This window comes from Dipodomys spectabilis, unplaced genomic scaffold, assembly GCF_019054845.1.
Source record: "Dipodomys spectabilis isolate Male_0828 unplaced genomic scaffold, ASM1905484v1 ptg000258l, whole genome shotgun sequence".
Classification (NCBI taxonomy): Eukaryota; Metazoa; Chordata; class Mammalia; order Rodentia; family Heteromyidae; genus Dipodomys; species Dipodomys spectabilis.
Window position 1 is genome coordinate 2,762,798 of NW_024870935.1, and position 16,657 is coordinate 2,779,454.

Genomic DNA, 16,657 nt, shown 5'->3' on the forward strand with positions numbered 1-16,657 from the left:
AGATCATCACTGTGATTCACTGACACTGAACTGGGTTTTATGGAATGCTGATATTTAAGTTTATTGAAGTTCTTTGTAGAGCCATTCTCCTAAAAATAACATTGTCATTATGTATATTATATAATTATCATCTGTTATGAAAATTATTAGGCTCTTCACATTGTATTAAATTCTCTCATTAATGACTTTGCTAGCTACATTTTACAGATTAGGAACCGAAGTGGTTTGCCCAAGGATCTGTATGTAATAGTAGAATTCCAGACAGGATTCTAGATCTACTGACTTTAAATTTGAAGCCTTAATTCAATAAATTTGCTACCTATTTTACTGGGTGTCACTACTTTGAATTTTTTTTTAATATTTTTTAATTGTCTAAAAATATGCTTTGAAGAGAAGAGTTAAAACTTTCTGGTATTTGAAAGGGATTGTGGCATTAAGGGGAAAAGGATAGACACATGAAGAGAAGAGGGAGAGAATGTAGTGGAGAATTCAAGGCACTTAAGAAGAACAAGGGAAGGTGTGCAGAAGGGAGAGATGCGTGAGAGTGCTCAGGGAGTAACGCTGAGCAGATGCACTGAGTTCAGAGCTGCTTTGTCCAACTCCTTTGTCCAAATGATTAAAGATAATTTTTTAAAAAGGAAAAGAACTTGCAAAACAAGACAGCATTTTATTAATAGACAATGTGTCTGATGGCATGCTTCATCAAGGGAATGATAAGGGCAGGGATAATCTTGAACTTTTAAATTTCTCTAAATAAACGGAATTATGAGAGGCGCAGGGGACTATTCAGAGTTCATTACTTAAGATCATGAAAACGCTGACAATTATACTGCATACCTCAATGCTATAGTCTTTCGTGATTCTTATAGTAATTTTAAATCAGGAGAGGTATGTAAGAGGTTAAACCACAGATTCAAATAGTATAAGAAAATTCAGCATTTTTAACTTTAATTCAGAAATCTCTTTAGACTATCCTATTTTCTCTCTCCTGAGAACAACTCTGAACCTTTTTGAACCCTGTCTTCCACAGTCATATCCCAGAACAATTAACTTACAATAGGGGGTTCTTCTTTATAGATCATCATGGGCTGGGCAAAAGCCACCAGTGTGAGACTCTGGCGCACCAGCACACATATCTCAACTAGCTTTGACTGGGGAGCTAGAGGAGGAAGTCCTAGTGAGAAACGTAAGCAACTCCGTTTCATTTAAGACCCCATTCTCAGTTCTGCAACTTAACCCTTGACCCACTTCAGCCCCAAGGCCTGGAATTACGATATCTGAAATTCCAGAACTGCCCCTCCTGGGGTCTGGTGACTATTATCTAATCCAGACACACTGCAGTTTAGCACCTATCCTCTTGAGACTCCCCTGTGGTGCAAGCCAACCAGTTTAAAGTACATCAGCCCCCTTGATCTAACCAACAACTTGTTTCTGGTCCTTTCCTGCGTTGTAGTGTGCCAATCATACTATAGAGTTGTTTTATGATTTTCCCACGGTTTACAGTGGTTTGTTACAAGAAGTTATGATGTATGCAAAGCCCCTGCCTTCCCTAAAGAAGTGTATAAAAAGTGCTGTAACCCTGGGCTCGGGGCCTCTCAGCATCATCGGCCGCTGCCATGTGCACGGGGGACCAAGCTCGAGCTTGCATTAGAGACTCCTTCGCTTTTACATTGGTGACGGTCTCTAGTGGTCTTTTGGGTAAGGATTTCCCAATTCGGCTTTACACTAGGGGATCTTCAACTTGGTGCAGACCTCCTGGATGAGAACTTTCCTTCTAAATCAGTGAGATGGATACTTGAGATACTTGGGAATATTACTTTTGTAAAAAAATCACAATGACTGCTTTCATCACAATGAATGCGTTTTTATTTTAGAAAGAAATGTAATTAAGTGACTCGCAGATCAATCACTCTAAATTAATCAAGAGAAGACAGACATTAAGTCAGAGGGGGAAATTGGTCAAGAGCAGAGCAAGTTAAACGCTGAGGAATCATTAACACCCATTCCACAAGGCGCAATGTTGTTAGCTCCGGTCAGACAACGGCCCGGCACAATCGCTGTCTCGTCCCTCGTCTGTGGAAAAACACTGCGTATGGAATGTGTTCTCAAACAACTTAATTTGCTTCTCATTAAGGGGTTTGTCGGTGACTATCATAGACGGATGCGTAAATGAGAAGCAAGGGTATATTAAAATAAAAATTGTTTTTAATTGCAAATATTTAACCTTAAACTCAACTTTTATTTTGATGGAAATAACTCATTACTGTTTTGGTTTTCCTCACTCCTATATGCGCAAGTATTTGTTTTATTCTAAGAAATACTGAAAGTTACCAACAACATTGCAGCAATGAAGGAGCCCTACTAATGGAGCTCCATGGCCAACTATGATATAATTAACAATTAAGTGTAGAATAACATGCGAATACATTAGTCTTTTACCTGTAATGCATGGAGAAGTCCCCGTTACCTCTAGGAATCTCAGTCTTCCATCTCCTGGAGTGTGAAAATCAAGCCTTCCCTCCCTCCCTTCTTCCTTTCCTTACATGGTCAGTGTTTAAGTCGCCATCAGAATCTGTGCTTGGAAACGTGACACGTGGAGAAACTTAAGAAGTTGTTGATGACTGAAATGCTCTGTGTAAGGGCACCAGCTCTGTGCTGTTGGATCAAATTTCAAGGCATACCTGCTTGTCCGTTATAGAACTGGGATTTGCTATCTGTACTAACAACACTCCCGAGGTGGCCAGTGCTAGGATGAGTTACTTCTCAGTTGTCAATGTCCTTGTATCTACCCACGTGTATGAGCACTCAGGGACACATGGATATACTCACTCGTGGCACTCACAAAGTGCCTGTGCTGCCTACTTATTTAGTCAACTATGATTATGTGACATTAGTTTAAATGAATTCTTGAGAAAAATCATTTTTGTTATTGAAAAGGCTTACTGGATACTCCTAGGTGAAAGAACCCATGGCCTCTATCCCCCTTTGTAGTTAAGACTGTACAGCTGCATTCACACTAAGAGAACATGGAGGCAAGTAATCTGTAGTTTCTAGGCCTAGTAGTCCAGTCCATTTCTTTACCCTCTCTCCTCCTTCCAGATCTTCTGCCTTGTCCTCTGTGAAGATGACATTAAGTTAATCTGGAAGCCTCAACATAATAGAGATCTGATAGATGGACACTCCTTGGGATTTCACATTACTGCTTGGAGGACGGCCACCTGGACTGCCTCAGACACGGAGAAAGAAATAGCATTTATGATAGGACCTTGACCCTTTGGAATTTATCTCTGAATCTTCAGCTAACAGGAAAGTTGGCAGGAGAAGTAGTGGTGTGATTTCAAGTGTTTTACAAAAAGCCTGAAATAAACAGCATTAGCTTGTCAGTTGCAGAGCTGTCATGGAGAAAATCAACAGCAAAGGCTGGACACTGTTCAATCAATTGGCATTCACAGCAAAGCAATGAGGGAAGCGTTGCCCCCCAGTCGGCACGGACAATACAACAGCAGTTCTAAGGAACAAAGACAGGAGGAAGTTCTAGTTTAGTGCCTCCCTGAATTAAGAATAACAGGATTATTACTAATTATTTTATTTATTTATTAAACATTTATTTATTTATTTATTTCCATGCATTCACTGGATTGTAGTTTGCTTTGTGCTGTCAACATTTAGGAAAGTACTTCAAAAGAGGATGCAAACAGGAAAAAACAGATCGCATGAATGGAAATGAATGAAAAATTCAGAAATGCAGGGGTCTCTCATGATCCATAAGTACAAATGTAAGGAATGGATTTGAGAAGGCTTTGGATAATGGAGAGTCAAAATTCACATCACAGAGAACAGATCAAATGAAGAATTATGGTGTCTCATTTCTAGATATTTGAATATTTGAGAGAAAGAGTGTGTGTGAGACCTATAGCCACCTAATCTTCGATAAGGGAGCTAAAATAATAGAATGGAAGAAAGACAGCCTCTTCAGTAAATGGTGCTGGCAAAATTGGTTAAGCACTTGTAGAAAACTAAAGCTAGATCCTTATATATCACCCTGTACCACAATCAACTCCAAATGGAGTCAAAGCAGACACTCTGAAAACATTACAGGAGGGAATAGGAGAAACCCTAGGTCTCCTTGGCACAGGCCAAAATTTTCTTAATAGAGACCCAGAAACACAACAAAGCAAAAAAAGGTTGGACAAATGGGATTGCATGAAATTGCAGAGCTTCTGCAGGGCAAAGGACAAAGCTAGCAAGATTAATGGAAAGCCCATGGATTGGGAGAAGATCTTCACTAGCCATACAACGGACAAGGGTCTCATATCTAAAATATACCTGGAACTCAAAACATTAAATCCCCCAAAAACAAATCCTCAAAGAAACAACTGTCTGATAAATAAGTGGGCTAAAGACTTAAAGAGAAACTTCTCTGAAGAGGAAAGAAGGATGGCCAATAGACACATGAAGAAATGCTCAACCTCCCTAGCCATAAAAGAAATGCAAATCAAAGCAACATTGACATACCACCTCACCCCAGTTAGAATGGCTATAATCAAGAACTCTAACAACAACAGATGCTGGAGGGGACGTGGACAGAAGGGAACCTTACTGCATTGTTGGTGGGAGTGTAAACTTGTTCAACCACTTTGGAAAGCAGTATGGAGGTTCCTCAAAAGACTCCACACAGAGCTCCTCTATGACCCAGCAATCCCACTTTTGGGCATTTACCCAATGATCACAAACAAGACCATACTAAGGATACCAGCACAACTATGTTTATTGCAGCATTATTTACCATAGCTAAGATATGACACCAACCCAGATGCCCCTCAGTAGATGAATGGATCAAGAAAATGTGGCATATCTATACAATGGAATTCTATGCCTCCATCAGAAAGAATGGCATTACCCCATTTGTTAGGAAATGGAAAGACTTGGAAAAAGTTATATTAAGTGAAGTAAGCCAGGCCCAAAGAAACATAGGTCCCATGGTTTCCCTTATTTGCAAGTACTAGTATATGTCTGAGACAAGCAGAAACGGTCAGATAAGTTGATGTTAGGCGAAATGAACCCCAAGATAAGGACTCAAATGTTTTTTCTTTCCTGTGATTGTTTCTAACATATTTATAAGATGATTTCCTTGTTGCTTTGTATGTCCCTCCCCCGTGGTATAACCCCTGTTTTCACTGTATCTGATGTTGGTATAATTTGTGGAGGGGAAGAGAAAAAACAAATTGTTTCAATAGGGATACAGGTGGACCCATTGCAACAATGAGATGTACAAGACATTATGTAGAGAAACGAACTTTACAACTTTGGCATGGGGGAGGATGGGGGGGATGTTGGAGGAGGAGGGAGATGGGAAGGGATGGGAAGGGGAAACAAAGGAGGAGGCAACAATGCTTGATAAGAAATGTACTCATTACCTTTTCCATGTAATTGTAACCTCTTTGTACGGTATTTTCACAATAAAAAAGAACCCCCCCCCAAAAGTGTGTATGTATTAGAGACAGAGAAAGAGAGACCGAGAAAGAGAGACGAAGAAAGAGGGTTTTAAAATACACACCAATACAGTGAAAGCAGGGGTTATACTGTGGGGGAAGGACATACAAAGCAACAAAGAAATAATCTTATAAATGTGTTAGAAACAATTGCATGAAAGAAAAAAACAAGAAGTCGTTATGTCAAAAACGAACTTTCCAACTTTGGTGGGGGGGGGAGGGTTGGGTGGGGAGGTGGGGGGAGGATGGGATGGGAAGGGGAAACAAAGGAGGAGGCTACAATGCTTGATAAGAAATGTACTCATTATCTTGCCCATGTAATTGTAACCTCTCTGTACAGTATTTTCACAATAAATAAATAAAGAGTAAAAAAAAATAAAATGCACACTGAGAGAAGTGGTAGAGAAAAGCTTTAGTGTAACAGGAGAGAACAGGCTAGAATTCAAATAAAAATACAGTAACATTTGGTTAACTAATGTTGTCATTGTTCTAGACACTAAGTTTTGAGTTTTGTTTCTCCAATTTAAAGGTGAAAGAAAACAAACATTTAGAAGCTACATAATTAGTAACTTGAGTAGATATTTCTACTTTACACTCACTCCCCCTTCTTAAAGTCTTAAGATGAGTTTTCTTATAGGCACGTTGTCAATCCTTCATTCCTAATCTAGCTGTCTAGGGCTTTACATCTATATCTAATCCAAACACCATCCCAGTAAGTACCAGGATGAGATCTAGAGTAGGCATCTAACTTTCAAGCAGATCACAGTGGGTCAGAATTTTTATACTAGTTTTAAGAAACGAACTCCTTATTCTGAATACTAACCAGGTACCTCAACTGCATTTAATCAACTTTCAGTAGCACAGAGAGCGCTCACTTGAACATGAGAAGAGGACAAACATGAGATGGCACCAACTACTCATGCAAACATCAACATTTTAGAAACTGTGTGATATCCCTCTGCTTTTACCACACATGCTTCTCCAGGCACGTCTGAGCTTCAGGCCATCTCACCTTCAATCTGATGCATTCTAGATGTATCCAATCCAAAGGAACTTTCAAATTCCAGAGCGCTGTGTGATTTTTTGTGGTTGTTTTTGCCTCAGTTGATGACATAATGAGGTTGTCTTATTTTTTTCCTTGATAAACTACAGTTTGTATTAAATGAAGCTTTACAATAACATGATAGTAGAGGATAAGATGGAGATATGAAAGAAGCAATATCTGGAGTTCACTACCTTGCTGAAATATAAATATCCATACAGCTTTTGAGAGCGGTGTAAGGAAAAAATAACTGAATACTAAATTATTGATCTACAGTAGATCAAGTTCAGATAACGTGCTGTTGTTTTCAATGTACTATGTGATTTTCTTTTTTGTTTCTTTTGTATGTTCTTCTCCCTATGGTATATCCCCCTGTTGTCACTGTATTTGATTTTGGTGCCCTGCATCTTCTATATATAGTTATCTAATTTGGGGATGGGAAGTGAAATAACAAAATGCTGAAACAAGGACACAGGATGACCCACTGCAGCAATGATACTCACAAGACACTATGTTGGAAATGATCTTTACAACTTCAGTGGGGTGAGGAGAGGGAGGAGCGGGAGGGGTGGGGAGGGAAGGGATAGTAGGAGAAAAAAAAGGAGAGTGTAACAATCCTTGACAAGAAATGTACTCATTACCTTACCTAACTGTAACCGCCCCCTGTACAGCATCCTTATGATAAAATAAAATTTTAAAAATCAGATTAGTGGGGCTGGGAAGGTGGCTCAGTGGTAGAGCGCTTGCCTTGCATGCATGAGGCCCTGGGTTCGATTCCTCAGCACCACATAAGCAAAAAGAAAAAAAAGCCGGAAGTGATGCTGTGGCTCAAGTGGTAGAGCGCTAGCCAGCCTTGAGCTGAAGAGCTGAGGGACAGCGCCCAAGCCCAGACCCTCCCCCCAAAAAAATCAGATTAGTTAGATTGAAAGATTTTTTATGAAGAATTATTCCAAAGTTTAAGTTGGTTTTAATTGTCCTAAATGGCATATACGAACATAGAACATTTCTATAGTTAGCTCGTAAAGTTATCTTAATTTATTCTCATAAAATTATGTTAATATAACCCTGCAGATATATGACATATCCGGCTAGACTGGCAAAGGCAATGCTACTTACACCTGGTCTGTCTGTCTGTCTGTCTGTCTATCTCTGGACCATCTGGAGCTTTAAGCCTGAGATAACTTAGGACCCACGTGGGAAGCCTCAGAGTCCCTATGGAGACCATGAGACTTCAACCTGCTGCATGAGCAGAAGCACTGACTATTGCAGACAGAACCACCGTCTGACAGCAACAACAGTAAAACTCTTGTTGCTTACATTGCATTGTTTTAACACAATTATCAAGTGGACTGTGGACACTTCACGAATGGTGTCTGCAAAGTGGTCAGAGCTCTGTCAGTCCCCTCAGGTCCTCAGTATTACCCTGTAAGTATCATAACCGAACACATATAAAGCATAGCCACCCAATAATAGAATTTCTCATGGATGGTTCTGCTCTTCAGAAAAAGGCATGATCCTGTCATCCTTACTGAAGGCAAACCGATAGAGCATGCCATCCCTAGGAAACAGAAGCCCACATAGAAACAGGAATAATTGCTTTTGGGTATGGACAGGATGTTTTTATATCAAAACATTTTGAGTTGTTTATAAAGAAGAAAAGCAAAACTTTCTTACTACTTAATTAATGTCCTCATCCAGGTCTACTAGGCCTGAATTTTGAATTTTTTTTCTTTTAGTGACTATGAAGAAAAACTCTTAACTATAATGGGAAACATTTTAGGTGAATACTTTTTAAAAAATATGTTTAAAGCAGTTATTTTAAAATTAAAGGTCTCATCCAAAACTGAGGTGCACATTTCCATTAAACAAATTTCATAATTTATTCAACCCTTTAATATGCTCATGTGTCTTATGAATCTCCAAGAGGGCTCTGCATGACAGCACATTACCTAAACTTATTTGATCTTAGACTCTCTCTTCCCTTTGTTCCTCCCTCTACCTACACATACATGTAGAACTAGTGTTATGCATATTGAAAATGAATGATTTTGAATCATTATAAATGTTTTATTGTAATGAATGTTAGACATGATCTCAAAGGGCTAACACTACTCCTGTCTTCAGAGTCCGGGAATTGGAATAGTCAAACTCTAGAAATTATTTCAACTTTATAACTTTGGAACCAGGAGACATTTACCACAGTGGTGGGAAAGTGAGTATATATTCACAAGACATTTCTGGTTGTTTATTCAGGGCAGCATTTTCTTGATATGGTTGTTCCTGCTGGGATGAAAGAAATTTTCTCTAAGATTCGGTCTCAGTGTGCACAGATGAGCTAGCTGAGCTCCCAATTATATAGTTTTAGGACTACAAACTTTGCCTTCTACAAATCTTCAAAGTGTACCCAGAGCAGGTCAACACAATTTGTATGACACTTCACAGAAAGTTCAAATTACTTCTGATGACTTCTTTTACGCATCACAGAGGTAAGAAAAGACAACATTTTCTTCCAAATCTACAAAATTTTGGATACGGTGACAGGTGTTTCAAAACTAAGCTTTAATTAGAAATGTAACTTCTAAATAACAGCTGGGTAATTAAAGTACTTACCAACTAAACTGATCATTAAAATGTAAAATTCAATAGCTTGTATTTGCAAGCAAAACAAATTTGCAATGCATTTGGGTTAGTTCAAATATACTCTTCCCTGTCTTAGAACTGTGGCGTCCTACTGGAAAACTTCCACAGATTCCAAGGAAAAAGAATGTCAGTGTATTGACCTGAACTGTCTTGTACAGAAGTGGAGCAACTGCTCTATCCTAAAACCTGATGACTATTTGGCCTCCCCAGGTTGATCCAGGACTTTATTTTTTTATTTTCTAAACTACTTTATTGTTGTTTTAAAGGTGATATAGAGCAGGGTTACCTCTACATACATTAGGTAATAAGTACATTTTCGATTGCCTAGTATCATCTATTCCTTCATTCTCATGATTCCCTCCCTCCCCTCTCTACTCACAAGTTACATAGTTCACTTTCCTCCAGGGCCTATACAGCCAGGATTTGAGAAAGTTGATGATCAAGGGAAAATAGGGAAGCTATGGACTCTCTAGGACATGCTGGGGGAGAATCATAAACATAGTGAATATAAAGCCACAGTCAACGGAACAGAGTCCCTTTTACTACAACTTGACTAACTTCTACCACTGAACAGTTACTTGATGTAGGATCCTGCCAAGCCAGCTCTGTTGAACTTGGTCAAGTCGAGGATGGCTGCTCTTTTCCTTCCTCCTTTCTGCACTTCTCACGGTATCTGTTCTCTCTCTTTGACATAATTGACAATCCCGTTTGCAGCCAACCACAGAGCTACTTCCTAGTGTAATTTAGAATTAATTTTCAAAGTCACCTTTCCCAAAAAAGTCCATCTTAAAACACTTCTGTGAAATACATTGGGTATCTTCCATATCTCAATCAAAACATGCTGCACGCATCTCCCACATTGTCTTGCTTCTGTGACGTCTTTGCTGCTGCTTCCTCTCTTCCCTCTCTTCTTTCTCCCCCTCCTCCTCCTCTCCACCACCTCACCCACCTTATCCTTCTCTACCTCTTCCACCTTCTCCTCCTCAGTGCAGAAGACACATTTCAGATATGGAGATTAACTGTTGGAGTTTAAATTAACTGTAACTACAAAAAATACCCCTGCACAACCAATACATCCTGCTCTGAAATAGAAATATACCATGATCCCATCTCCTCGAGTTTCCTGACTCCATTTTCATGTTTGTACAATGATTTATGACTATATTCCTTTCTCTGTTCATCTACCACCCTGCTTTAAGGCCCTGTTTCAGCTTCAGATATTTGGCTTGTTAAATTGCCTCTATCATAATTTAATGATTTAACCTCCATGAATAACAACTTGCATTATTTTAGGGCTAGGTTCTTCTGCTGATAAAATCTGTGAAGCCAGGATATGGGACAATGGCAGGGTTAAATCTGAAAGTGAGAAATGTGATTATGAACTATATTCCTAATCCCCAATTTATACCATCGAAACATCACCAATCCATTAGTATTCTCTCCTATGATGAGCCAAAGAAACAATGCTTACCAACAGCAATTTTGATAGTGCCTCAAAAAGCTGTGTGGCTATTTATTAAATAGGTTTTACCTTAATCGTTTCATTTAATTTATTACAACTATCATTTTCTTAATGAGGACACTAAAGATGACTCCAGAAAAGATTTCAGTTTAGGCTTGTCTGGTTCCAAGGTCCCCGCTGGGGACACTCTACTGCCTGCAGTGGTGTGGCCTCATTTATTGGCCATAGAATTGTCAGGTAGCCACATATAAAGGGACTTCCCTTAAGATAGCTTCAAAAGAACCCTGGTAAGACAGATGGAGCACTTGGCTCTTCCTCAAGTAGTCCAAAGTGGGTAATACTGGGTCATACAAGTTCTATGAAGAAAGTAATTTATAGAACTCAACCCTGCTCTAAAATCCTGTCATTGAAGAGAATAAGTGATGTATTTAGCTTATGCGATCTGCATTAAAAACAGATCCTATTGGTTCCAAACCAAGAGCCATTAAGGCTGAATACTAGTGATTTGTTGGGAGAAAGTAAGTAAATTCCAGTTCTGCAGGAAATCTTTGTGTCTTGTTCATGCAGAGTTTGTTACCTGAAAAACATAGCATTTTAAGGTGCTTCACTAAGATTAGCTCATTTGAAATTCGGCACTGCTCCTCAAAGAAAGATCTGCCTATTAGATACTTGGCAATGCCCCCTGTTCCCTACCGGGGGGACATCTGAAGGGCTGTTCTTGCAGGAAATGTCAGGCAAGCTTCTAGTCTTACAGCCATTAGGCGTCATAAGTCACACCCCTGACCGTGTCTATGTGCATTTGACAGTATCTGATGAGACAGAAAGATCCAGTCCATCCAATATGCCACTGACTTTTAAGATGACCACAAACAGGGAGAACAGAAGTTAAAGATCACTGCCAGTTACAGAATAATTAATTCAAAGTAGATCCATTACAAGGACAGAGATTAAACCTGAGCAATGCTAAGCTCTGTGTCAGGCTTGATTTGAGTCCTGGATTCAACAATCAAGCAAGTCATATAGCCGATCCGAGCCTCAAATTTTCCATTTGTAAAACAAAAGTAATATGCAAATATCAGGGTTATTATCAAAACAAGTAAGTAAATTATGCGAAGTGCTTTCAAGAGTAGATGCAGGAACCAGCCAATGGACACACCAGTCACAAAATAGCTTAGAAACAGATGCATAAGTACCTAGAATGGCAGTTAAGTACTTAGCATTTGGCTGCCAGAAATTTAATAAACTTTATAAACCAAGCGAGACAGCACTATTTCAATAGAAATAACAGACAGAATAAAAATGAAGGTATTTTAACGACTGTAATAACTGAAGCAATAACTGGAGTCCTTGGGAGTCTATTGTTCTTGGGGAGAGCAGGGTTTTCTTCACCCCTACTATGTTCAGGGGGATCTCAACAGCCTGTGAATATGTTACCTTACATATATGACTCAGGGATTTTACAGCTGCAACTAAATTGAATCTTTTCAGTGGGAAAGATCATTATAGATTATCCAGCTGAGCCCCAGATGAACTCACTGGTGCTTGTAATGGGAAAGAGAAGAGTCAGAGTTACAGGAGAGAGTGTGAAGCTGAGTGCAGAGTCTGGAGTGAAAACAGACGGGAACAAATGGAAGGGTTTCAGGCCGCCTCCAGAAGCTACAACGGGAAAGAATTCCCCACAGAGCTTCCTAGAGAAGGCACACCGGTAGACCAGTGTGGATTGTGACCTCCAGAAACAGGATGCCAATGCAATTATTGTTGTAAATTCCTAACTACGGTATGAGTTCCCTCTGGGCTTTGTTAGTTTTCACTGTGAAGCGTATATTTTCCTTAGAAATTATTTGTGAGGCTTCTTTGTGGAAGGTAAGTAAACTGCCCTTCTCCTTGCTACAAGCACAAGGACAAATGACATAGAAAGACCATGTTTTATCTTGTGGAAAACAAACCTAGAGGTGGTGTGAAATGGATTCCATATTCGTGCTGTGTTGCAAATGCAGATGAGAGCAGGAATTGGAGTTGTTCCAGGCTTAAAGACTATACACGTCGCCTCAAATCTCCACCACAAACCACTGTGCCCTCCCTGACATCTGTGAAGCAACAGGATGAGGTGGAAAAAATATCCAGAATAGACTGCTACCCTAAGGGAAGTAGTCAGTTAGCAATATAAAATGTACTGCTTTATTATTAATAAACAGGTATAATGTCTGATAGTTTAGAGACAGAATGAGAAATGTCACTTAATAAATAACTATGTGATTTCTCTGAAAATTTGACTGTAATTAAATTAATGTAACTATTTCCTTGCTCATTTAATAATAATTATTTTTTAAACTCTGTTCAGTTGGATATCTGAAGTTGGGCAGTTGGAATACAGTGTACTCTGGGTTTAAAGTCACTAAATCTGATACCAATGTACAAAATATTCTAAGTGAGGAAAGGGATGCAAGATCAAACACTGAGTGGGCAACTACACAGTCCAGAAAAGAGATGATGATGACTGGGATTGGGGCAGTGTCAGACTCAGCGACAGATAAATGGATAGCTAGAAAACACTTTGGATTTCCAGTATTTAGTGAATCTGAAGGACAGGCAAACCTGTTTTATTCCGCTCCGCCAGTCATAATGCATGGCCTTTAGAAAACGAGGAATTATTCAAGGATCCATCAGGTGGGAACACTTATATAGAGTTCCCACAGCTTTGAAGTATTTGACAAAGAGCTTGTCATCTGGGAAGTTATCAGTAAGATGGGAATTGCCTTATTGAAACTATTACTACTATCGGCCAAATGAGAACAGCAACGTCAACCTCAGAAGATTATGGTAAGAAAAGTGCAGCAGTGACTGGTTATGAAGACTTTAATGCATTCATTTATATGTGCATTTGGATGTGGGATCAAGGTGTACAATGTTTATGAAACTGGACACACAAAAAAGTACGTGAGCATAAGTTGATTGAGTTCCAGGCCAAGAAAACTCAAAAACGGCTAGTTCTGGAAGACATTGGTTACATGCTCTGAGATGGTATGCCCAGAAGCCTTTCCTTTTGGTTTCAATAAGAACTATGTGTAATCATTTGTAGCAGCAGCATTATAAGCACACCGTTGCCCGTACACAAGGTGTAGACAAGGCCTATGAACACACAAGATGGAGCACCCCAGTGGAATGCGGCCATTGTTTCCTCTTCATAGGGCTCATTTCACTTTCATAAAAACAGTGCCTTTTGTTTTTCAATCCAACATTTCTAGTGGAAATAATTTATGGTAATATAACCAGATAGCACAGGGCATGTAAGGAACTGAAATGAATTTGAGTCTCAAATGAGAAATGCTGGCATGCTGACAACAGCGCGATGGTCCTTTGGAAGCAGAGAAGGAGGTCTCATTATTTTCCACATGGGTCAGCAAGGGATTTAGCTGAGGGAGGTGGCTAAGTGGCTGAAGTTTTAGTTTTGACTTTCTTTGCCTCCACCGAGACAATTACTGCCAGGGTCAATTAGTCTTCCCAAATTCAAGATAAACTTCCATGCAATTTACAGTTTAAGGTATTGCTAGAACAAATCGCAAAGACTCAAGTCTTTCAGCTCTACCAGAGCAATAAATAGTCATTGGCAATATTATTTGGCGGGGGGAATAGTTTCAGCATTCTTTTTTCTTTTGGAAGTTAAATCACCTGAAATTAGCATAAATAACTTAGAAAAATATTTCTGCGAACTACGTATTTCCAGGTACTTTTTATTAAAAGATTTTGAACTCTAGAAATCTGAACTAAAATGATTAATGTGAATTTATTTATATATGCATTAGATAGAAATGAATCTTGACATTCAAGTTCAGTTTTCACTTAAATAGCTAATTTTCTTCTTCTACAATAGATATTCGGCAAGCAAAAATGATTGACTTCAGTGAAGCAGAACTACTAAAAAATATGGTTCTTAAATCATGCTGAATATGTAACACTTCCTCAAACCAAGAGGGCTCTGAACAAAAGCAAGAAGTTATTTTATAGACTTTCCTGATGATTTTGAGTCTAATTTAAGCAAGGGCTCATTCTAATAAGTTATAAGATAACATACACTTATCAAAGGTATCTGTCCCTTACCCAAAGCAGAAATTAACAACTGATTATGAAACAAGCCTATTGAGTGTGGAATCCCCTATCATATACTTGCAATTCAATTCCAACAGCTCACCCATTGCCGGGTCCCCATTGCCAGGTCCTGCCTTTGCAAACACAACCTTTAAACAGTAGTACAAGGAAATCAGAGAACACGTAACTGGACGCTGTGAGAGTATTTGAGTCCTCAGAGAACAAAAGGAATTTGAACATCACCCATTTTCCAAGGCTGAGGTTGGGTGTTGGGTTTTATGAAGATTCTCTTTCTAAATGCTTCTCACGATTAGGCATGTGGTGCTACAGCTCCGTAAGGAGGGGATGATGTGATTCCGCAGTGTTTTATGATGCTCATTACCAGCAACTCAGTGTGCACCTAAATGATCTGGAGAAAACCAACAATGCGCTCAACTGCTGTTTCTGTGGCGAATAATAAATACGGTGCTAAAGCTGTTGGGTGTCTGTGAGGGGAAAAAAAATCTGCAATACTCCATGTGTTCCACGGTAAATGCTTCTGATAGACTTTCCTCCTGCTTCCTTCACAGCTTCATATCAGCACCATGAGGCCCAGACTGAGAGAAACTGGAAAGGGAATGGCCCATGACCAGAAACAACTGACAGGCATGATCTCTTCCATACACTCATTTTTGGAAGGCTATAAAGGATGAGTGGCTTACACTTACAAATTATGAGAAAGGAAAATCAGCACCCTTTCTCCTTCCATCAAAGGATTTTTCTCTACCCTTGAGGAATAAAAGGGATCTCGTAGGAGGCAGCAAATGAGGTACTGAAGGCTACAGGTGCCCCTCGACCTGCAGCCAGAGGCCCTCAGACTCTCCTTACACATGAGAAATCAATGGGATGGGAACGTGGACTATCAAATGGGCCACGCCCAGCAAATGATAATTATTTGTGAAATCTGTTTTAAACCACCAAGTCTTGTACGTTTTCACATTGTTATTTACTTGACAGACAGTGACCAGGATTAACGTAGCCCATTATACTTCTTAGCTGTTCAGCTCTTCCTATAGCTTGGTTATTTTCTTTGGATGTCTGAAGTTATTTCATTAGGTTGAAACAAGATAAAAATTATTTACATTTCCATAAAGAATTGCAAGTTTTTTTCCATGCTATGACTAGCTGTACTTCTTTATTTATTTACATAGCTATTTATTTTTACTGTAATAAGGTTTGAACTCAGGGTCTTGTGCTTACTCTGTCCCCGAGTCAAGTCTCCAGTCCTGTTTTTCTTACTGGTTATTTTTTCTTTTTATTTAAATTTTAATTTTATTGTCAAGGTGATCTACATAGGGTAAATTACAGTTGCATCTCACTAAGCTCCCAAGCGTATACTCAAGTCACAACTGACATACTTTAAGTTTCTCATAGTTGGTGGATAAGACACACACACCACTATGTCCAACCATGCTTGTGAAAGTGTTATACACATTTCTGCTTGGGCCAGCCTCAAACTGTGGTCCTCAAATATTTCCCTCCTCAGAAGCTAAGATCACAGGTGTGATCCACTGGTAATGTCACTTTAGTTATTATATTGTTTTTGATCATTTGAAAGCAGATCACTCCTCAGAAACCACTAGTTCTCACAAAGTACCTTACATAACAGGAACTAAATCTATTAAATAATCAATAAATGCATGTATCCTTCGACTTCAGTTCTGCAATTCCATCAACACAGAATTCTCAAACTATGCCTCAAATAGGTTTATAATTAAAGTTATTAATGGCTTCATGTTATTTCTCCTCTTAGAATTCACATTTTTACACACAGAGTGAAAGTGCCTTATTAATGATGGAATTTCAGGCATTAGACAAAGCTCAGCATATAGACAATTTCAGAACTCTCTGCTGTATCCAAACCATATGGCACACCTCATCATCCACTCTGCCTGT